Genomic DNA, 8,963 nt, shown 5'->3' with positions numbered 1-8,963 from the left:
TCCCTGGTTACATACTTAAATTCTTCCAGCACCTTGGGATGGGGCTTGGCTGCACCTGAAGACATGAACTCATGACATAAATTATGGCTTGCTCTTCATTTCCAGTCCTTTGGGGCTGCGATTCTTTTATTATATGGGTTATTCTACTGTTAGCATTCAAAGACTCTTGAGAGAGCTAGCAGCTGTGGGAATGTTCTTGTCCTAACTGGGAAATTGTTTTAAAGCAGCACAGAAAGAAAGTTGTGTCCATTGAAATAACTACGCATGGTATGGTGTCAGATGGGTACTAGAATTATTGGGGTGATCACAAGTTATATAAATGTCTAATCACTGTGTTGGACATGTGAAACTAACATAACATTGTAACTGGAAAAAAAATTTTTTTAAGTGAAATGCTTCCTGACTTGTAATCCACAATGACATCCAGATTCCTGCTGGCATGGTTTGCTCTATGATCTGGAGGTTTTTCCTAGTTTCATAGTTTCTGATTTTGTCACCTGCCTGTTTCCTGTCTTTGAAAACTCCCATGCACCCTGCCCACTTTGAAGAGTTTGCTATTTTGCTGCCTATGGAGTCTTGTAGGATTTTTATGGTTTCCCATCTTACATTTAAGTCCTTTAGCCATTTTAAGTTTGTTTTTGTGTATGGTGTAAGTTAGTGATCTAGTTTCATTTTTTTGCATGTATCTGACCAAATTTCCCAGCACCATTTATTGAAGAGACTGTCTTGACTTCATTGTATGCTCTTGCCTCCTTTGTCAAATATTAATTGACCAGCCAAAACCGGTTTGGCTCAGTGGATAGAGAGTCAGCCTGCGGACTGAAAGGTCCCGGGTTCGATTCCGGTTAAGGGCATGTAACTTGGTTGCGGGCACATCCTCAGTAGGAGGTGTGCAAGAGGCAGCTGATCGATGTTCCTCTCTCATCGATGTTTCTGACTATCTATCCTTCTTCCTTCCTCTCTGTAAAAAATCAATAAAATATATTTAAAAAAAATATATTAATTGACCTTATAGGTGTGGGTTGATTTCTGGGTTCTCTGTTCTGTTTCATTGATCTATATACCTGTTCTTATGCCAATACAGGGCTGTTTTGATTACAGTAGCCTTGTAGTATAGTTTGATATCTGATACTGTGATCCCTCCAACTTTATTCTTCTTTCTCAAGATTGCTGATGTATTTGGGATCTTTTTTGGTTCCATATAAGTTTTGGGAGGATTTTATTCTAGATTTGTGAAATATGTCATTGGAATTTTTATAGGGATTGCATTGAATCTACATATTGCTTTGGGAAGTATGGACATTTTAATTATGTTAATTCTTCCAATCCATGAACACAGTATATGCTTCTATTTATTTGTATCTTCCTCAATTTCTTTATTCATGTCTTACGGGTTTCTGAGTACAGGTCTTTTACTTCCTTGGTTAAATTTTTCTTAGGTACCTTATTTTGTTGTTGATGTAATAGTAAATGGGATTTTCCCCTGTTCCACAGTTCATTAATGGTGTATAGAAATGCCATGGATTTCTGTATATTAATTTTGTATCCTGCTTTGCAGAATTAATTTATTAGATCTATTCGCTTTTTGGTAGAGCTATAAGGGTTTTCTAAGCACAATACCATGTCATTTGGGAATAATCACAGCTTTACTTTCTCCTTTCCAATGTGGATGCCTTTTATTTCTTCAGGACTTCCGATACTATGTTGAGTTCAAGTGGTGAAAGTGGACACCCATGTTTTGTTCCTGATTTTAAGGAAAATGCTTTTAGTTTTAGCCCATTGAATATGATTTTGATTGTGAGTTTGTCATATATGGCCTTTATTATATTGAGGTTTGTTCCCTCTATTCTCACTTCACTGAAAGTTTTTATCATCAGTCAGTGCTGGGTTTTATGATCATGTGGGTTTTATCCTTAATTTTGTTTATGTGGTGTATCACATTTATTGATTTGCAGATGTTGTACCAATCTTGCATACCCAAAATAAATTCCACTTGATCATGGTGTGTGATCTTTTTGATGTACTGCTGGATTCTGTTTGATAATATTATGTTGAGGATTTAGCATCTATGTTCATCAGGACTATTGGTCTATAATTTTCTTTCTTTGTAGTGTCTTATTTGGTTTTGGACTTAGGATAATGCTGGCCTCTTAAAATGAGCTTGGAAGTTTTCCTCTTGAATTTATTGAAATAGTTTGTGAAGACATCTGGTCCAGGACTTTTATTCATTGAGAGTTTTTTAATTACTGCTTCAATTTCAAAAGTTGTAACCTGTATATTCAGATTCTCTGATTCTTCCTGGTTTAGTTTTTAGGAGATGCTATTTTTTTAGGAATGTATCCATTTTTTCCAGGTTGTCCAATTTGTTGACATGTAGTTATTTGTAATTTTTTTGCAGTCCTTTGTATTTCTTTGATGTCAGTTCTTATTTCTCCTCTCATTTCTGATTTTATTTACTTGGGACTTCTCTCTTTTTTAACCTGGTAAGTCTGGTTAAAGGTTTGTCAATCTCGTTTTACTTTTCAAAGAAATAGCTCTAGGTTTCATTGATCTTTTGTAATTTTTTCATTTATTTCTGCCATGATACTTATTATTTTCTTCCTCCCACTCACTTTGGAATTTGTTTGTTGTCCTTTTTATTGTTTCTTTAGGTGAAGGATTTGATTATTTGAGATTTTTCTTGTTTTTTTGAGGTAGGCCTGTAATGTGATGAATTTCCATCTTATGTTGCTTTCACTGTATCCCATAGATTTTGGGTTGTTGTGTTCTCATTTCATTTGCTTCAAGGTATGTTTTATTTCCTCCTGATCTTGTTGTTAACTCATTTATTATTTAGTAACATGTTATTTAACCTCCATGACTTTGTGTGTTTTTCAGGGTTTTTTTTTCCTTGTGATTGACTTCTAGCTTCATATCATGATGGTGAGAAAAGATGCTTGACTGGATTTCAATCTTCTTAACTTTATTGAGACTTGTGGTGTATCCTAGAAAATGTTATATGTGTACTTGAAAAAAATGTATATTTTTCTGCTTTGGGTTGAAATGCCCTGAGGATATAAATTAAATCCATCTGATTTAGTATGTCATTTAAGGCCACTATTTCCTTGATTTTCTGTCTGGAAGATCTAAAAATGGATGCCAATGAGGCATTAAAATTCCCTACTATGATGGTCAATCTCTCCTTTTATGTCCATCAAGATTTGCTTGGCATATTTAGATGTTCCTATTTTAGGTGCATAAATGTTAACCAGAATTACATCCTCTTGTTGGATTGCTCCTTTTATCATTATGTAGTGTTCATTTTTGTCTCTTACTACAGTCTATTTTAAAGTCTATTTTGCCAGATATAAAAACTGGTACCCAGCTTTTCTTCCTTTCCATTTGCATGAAATATCTTTTCCATCCCTTTACTTTTAGTCTGTATGTATCTTTCATTCTGAGGTTGGTCTCCTGTAGAAAGAAAATATATATAATGTCTTGCCTTATTATCCATACAACTATCCCATACCTTTTGATTGCAGGTTTAAGCCATTTACCTTGAAAATGATTATTGATAGGTAATTATTTACTGCATTTTCTTATTTTCACTCTGTTCTTATTATTTTCTTCTACTTCTTAAACTAGGCCCTTTAACATTTCTTGAAATATGTACTGGTTTGGTGGTAACAAACTCTCAGCTTTTTCTTGTCTGGAAAACTCTTTATTTCTCCTTCAATTTTGTTTTTCATTGTTTAAAGCATTACAAATAGCAGTACATATGTCTCCTTTTTCCCCCCATTGATTTCCCTCCAGCCTCCCCCACTCCCCAGCACATCCCCTCACCCCCCTAGTATCTGTGTTCATTCTCCTTCCATTTTAAATAATAGCCTTGCTGAATAAAGTACTCCTGGTTGTAGGTCCTTGCTTTTTATCACTTTAAATATTTCATGACTAGAGGCCCGGTGCATGAGATTTATGCACTAGGCGGGGGAGGGGGGTCCCTCAGCCCGGCCTGAGCCCTCTCGCAGTCCAGGAGCCTTTGGGGTATGTCCAATTGACAGCTTAGGCTTGCTCCCTGCCAGGAGCAGACCTAAGCTGGCAGTCAGACATCCTTAGCGCTGCTGCAGAGGTGGGAGAGACTTCTACCACCGCCACTGCACACGCCAGCTGTGAGCCCGGCTTCTGGCTGAGCGGTGCTCCTTCTATGGGAATGCACTGATCACCAGGGAGCAGCTCTTGCATTGAGCATCTGCCCCCTGGTAGTCAGTGCACATCATAGCGACCGGTTGTTCTGCTGTTCGGTTGATTTGCATATTCGCCTTTTATTATGTAGGACAATCCCTTCTGTCCTAAAATGTTTCTATTGATAAATCAGCTGACAGCCTTATGAAAACTCTCTTCTCTCTCGTAGGCAATTAACTGCTTTTCTTTTGTTGCTTTTAAAAGTCTCTCTTTATCTTTGCTATTTTAATTATGATGTGTTTTGGTGTTTTTCTCTTTGGGTTCATCTTGTTTGGGACTTTGCACTTCTTGGACTTATCTTTTTTCTTCATCAGGTTTAGGAAAGTTTGTTAGTCATTATTTCTTCAAATAGTTTCTCTATTACTTGCTCTCTCTCTTCTCCTTCTGGCACCCCTATGATGCAGATATTTTCATTCTTTATGTTGTTCTCAAAACCTCTTAAATGATATTAATTCTTTTCTTTTTTGCTGCTCTATTGGGTGCTTTTTGCTACCTTGTCTTTCAAGTCTCTGATTCAATCCTCTGCTTCATCAAATGTACTTTTTATTCCTTCTGATGTACTGATATAATTGTGGTATTCTTTCTTTCTGACTGGCTCTTTTACATGGTTTCTGTCCTTTTTCATAGTGTTATAGTTCTTACTAAATTCCTTTACCATCCTTACATCCATTACTTTGAACTCTATATCTTATAAATTGCTTGCTTCCATTTCATTTTGCTCTTTTCCTGAATATTCTTCTTGTTCTTTCATTTAGAGACTGTTTTTTTGTCTCCTATTTTGGCTGCCTCTTTCTGTTTGTTTCTATTTATCAGATAGATCTGCTATGACTCCTGTTATTCATGGGGTAGACTTATATAATAGGTGTTCTTTGGGACCCAATGATACAGTCTCCTGAGCTGGCTACTCTGGAAATGTACCTTGTGTGGGCTATGTAGGCACTCCTATTATAATTGTGTCTTGCTTGTTCTTGGCCTGTTCATGCACGGGATCCCCCCTGAGGTGGCTGAGTATGAGGTCCAAACCTGAGCATGGTATGTGAGCTGCTCTACAAGTGCAAATCAATAATTTTTTTTAAAAGATAAGGGAAAAAAAAAGAATAAGAAAAGTAATAGACAGAAAAAAAGAAAAAGTAAATAAAAGTAGAATTCATCTCAGCAGAATTTAGTGCCTGCTTTTATTTTTTTATTTTTTATTATTATTTTTTTAAAGCCTACAGCACCCAGTATTTCCAGGTGGACTCCCATCCAAGTACTAACTAGGCCCAACACTGCTTAGCTTACAAGATCAGATGAGATCGGGCATGTTCAGGGTACTATGGCCATGGACTGCAATCTCCTTTTAGATGTGCTTTTCGTGAAGTTTGTTGGATTCTCCTCCAATGTTACCTGAAGTTGACCACTTGGTGTGTCTAGGTCTCTTGGGAGGAACTCTGGTATAGGCCAATGTCACATGCTGTCTATGCCTGGCCCTCAGCAACCAGTTTGACGCTACAAGTGATCGACACTTGTGGCTGCCTCTGCGGTTTAACTGCACATGGGAAGAACCAAGCTGAGCTCCAAGGCCGCTTTTACCAGCACCGGGCCTGCAGGCTGGTCAGCAAGGCACTCTGGGATCTGCCTCTGTTTGCCTCCACCTTCCAGCTGAGTGTTAGGCTCAGTCACTGAAAGAACTTTGGGCAGAATCAGAAGGATGGGGGCTAATGGATTCCCCATGAGGGTCAGGTGACAATCAGAAGGTGGTTCTCTGGCCCAAAGCCAAATGACTGAGTCCTAGCCTTTTCCCTGACTTCAGCACAGTGGAGCCCCTAATAGTCATGCAGGCAGGTCCTGTGAAGCCCAGAGATTGGGTTTGCCAGGAGCTGGGAGGGTAGTTCAGTAGGATCTCCTGTGAGGGCAAGGCACCAGTCAGGTTCACAGGAAAGTGTGAGGTATGGCCCCATCCCAAAACCTGTCACTTAACCCCCCTGAATTTGCCCAGACTTCTAAACTCAGCCTATTCCATTGACTCCTCAGCAGAGCTTAAGATCCATAGGGTGTGGCAAGAGGGATTCCAGAAGGTAGGATAATTACTTTCCCCCAGACTGATGTAGCTCAAAGGGGAATGCTCTTCCTAAGAAAGATGGCTATTGTAGTGTCAGAAAGTTACTCAGTACAGGGATCCTGGTGACTGTTTCCCAGCCTCCTCCCCAGAGCCTCAAACCCCAGACTCTCCTCAGGTGACTCTTGCCCTCCTGCCACTGGAGCTTAGGGTGAGCGACTGCAAAGGAAATTTTGTGAATTGACCCTTTTAGGGGGTACCTGTGTCTCCAGACTCCATCTCTCCTTAGAGGACAGAAACCCTGCTTCTTTTTCCAGTTGGATTTATGTGGGTGCCTCTTCCCATCTCTGGTGCTCTGAGCTGGGGAGCCCAGCCTGAGATTTAGACTCCATGCTTCTCAGGGGGAACCCCCCACAGCAGAACCTTAGCCGCTGCCTGTGGGAGGGGGGGGGGCAGCCCTTTTCTGGTCTCCACCCTTCCTACCAGTCTCAATGTGGCTTCTTCTGTAAATCCTTGGTTATAATATTCCTTTCAGTTTGTCTTTAGTTGGTTATTTGGAGTGACTGTTCTTTAATTTAGTTATATTCCAAGTTTGGTCCTGGGGGCGAGATGAGTGTAATATCTCCCTACTCTGATGCCATCTTGAGAAACCTCTGTTTCTATTGGCTTTCTCACCATGAAGTTACACACCAGTATCTCAGGTGTCTTCTCCCAGGCTCCACTGGTATTTTTATGAGTTTATCAAACCAGCATGCACTGCAGCACAATCTACTGACTCCAAGGCCAAAGTACATGCTCTCAGGAGACTTACTGCATCCCATGACCAAGGTGTTTAAAGCATACTTCACCCCACCTCCTCCATGACTGACTCAACTCTTGTCAGAAAATCCTGCATGAGTTCCTTGCACCCATCATGAACTGGATCTCACTACATGGAGATAATTAATAGAAGCTCATTATTGAAATGAGTGAAATAACAATTATCTATCTATGCTCACTTTGGATAAGGCTCTATATGTTTTGTAGCTGCCCATTTACAAAGCAAATGTATCCATCCAAAATCAATGTCACTTCTGTTGAAGCATAGGATATTAATTACAGATCATTCCTGATCTGTGCCAAGATACACCTTCTCTCATGCAACTGTACAAGCCCCTTAAACTGGATGTAATTCAGACATGCAACATTTTAGGCATTGTCAGGATCCCTGGCTCAGGGAAATTATCCTGGTGGCGAGGACCTGTGTGATGCCCCACCTCTTACCCCTCTGAGATGAGGCATATGCAGAGGTCACATCACTGGTCTACCAGGAGAATCCAGGTATTGTGCAGGATGTTTACTTGGTTTGGGTTCAAAAGATGACAACCAGCAGTATCTTCCAGATTTCATGTGAAAACACAATATTTGAGACATTCCTGTCTAATCCCACAGAATTGCTAAGCTCTGATGCATAGGACATATGTTTCATTCCAACATTTGTGTTTTCCGTGGGGACCAGAATATCCCTTGATTTATGAGCATCCCCATCCATTATCCCACCTCACCTACAGATCAGTCAAATGTTCTGTGTAAATGTAGAAACTATAGCTAACCAGTAGGATGTTATTGTGTCATTACTTGTCAACCTTTATTTGCCAATAAGGATTTATGTGTTATAACTAACTTGTTTCTAACTAAAATAATTTTATTACATCTATATAGTAAGTTTATGAAAGACAATGTCCTATCATACTGATTACTCACATATTGAAATTTAACCTAATATATTATGGCAAAAGATATTCAGAAACAGTACACAGCTGCCCTCTTGTGTCACTTTCATATAATCCAACCTATTAGTGTTTAACTACCAGTGATTCCATTAGCTATGCATTTTTAAAGGTCACCATGTACCGTTACTTTTCTACTTCTGGTATTAATATTCTAAATGGTAATTTACAAAGCACAAGATGTAAAAATATACCAGCTTTCTATGTCAATTTAATAGGAGCTTACTGCATAAACATCTAAGTATTTAAAATATACCTATAATTTGCTCTGTCCAGATCCTTTCCTTACCCAAATACCCAAAAGTCTTAACATGTTTTTGTGTTATCTCATTATACTCAATTAGTGCTCAATTAATATTTAATCTGTTCTTGTTGGGGGCATAAATTTTCACTAATCCTTTGTTAATGACCACTCAATGGCCCCATAGAAGATAAAATGGAATCAAGTTGTCTTTTATAACAGTTGACGAGGGCATCCCCCACAGAGGACAACCTTAGTTTCTATTGCCATTTATTAAGCACCTACTATGAGCAAAGTACTGTGTTAAGGTTGTTATAAACAGAGTATAGAGAACATGCATAAAAGAGAAATCTTATTTCCACTGAACAGATGAAGAAACCCAGACACAGGACTTAGGTAGTGCCTTCCAAGAATTTGGTGAAAATTCTTGGCTAAAGGTGGTCCAGGTCTTCAGACTATAACTCTGCCAACCAAAACAAACACTCTTTTCTTCAGCATCTCCCACCATAATAAGCTATCTCCATGAGTTCATGGCCAGCCAACCATTCAGTATCCTGGAAACAATCTGATTGAAGCGAGAAGATGCTTAGACAATGAACATAAGCTTATCATCAGTGTTGACACAAATGAATGTTCTATTTCTTTACTAAGTTGCTGTGTTTGCTTATTAAGTACTATGTGGTTCTAGCTCTGT

The sequence above is a fragment of the Plecotus auritus genome (genome assembly GCF_963455305.1).
Source record: "Plecotus auritus genome assembly, chromosome: 1".
NCBI lineage: Eukaryota > Metazoa > Chordata > Mammalia > Chiroptera > Vespertilionidae > Plecotus > Plecotus auritus.
This window is presented reverse-complemented; position numbering follows the sequence as displayed.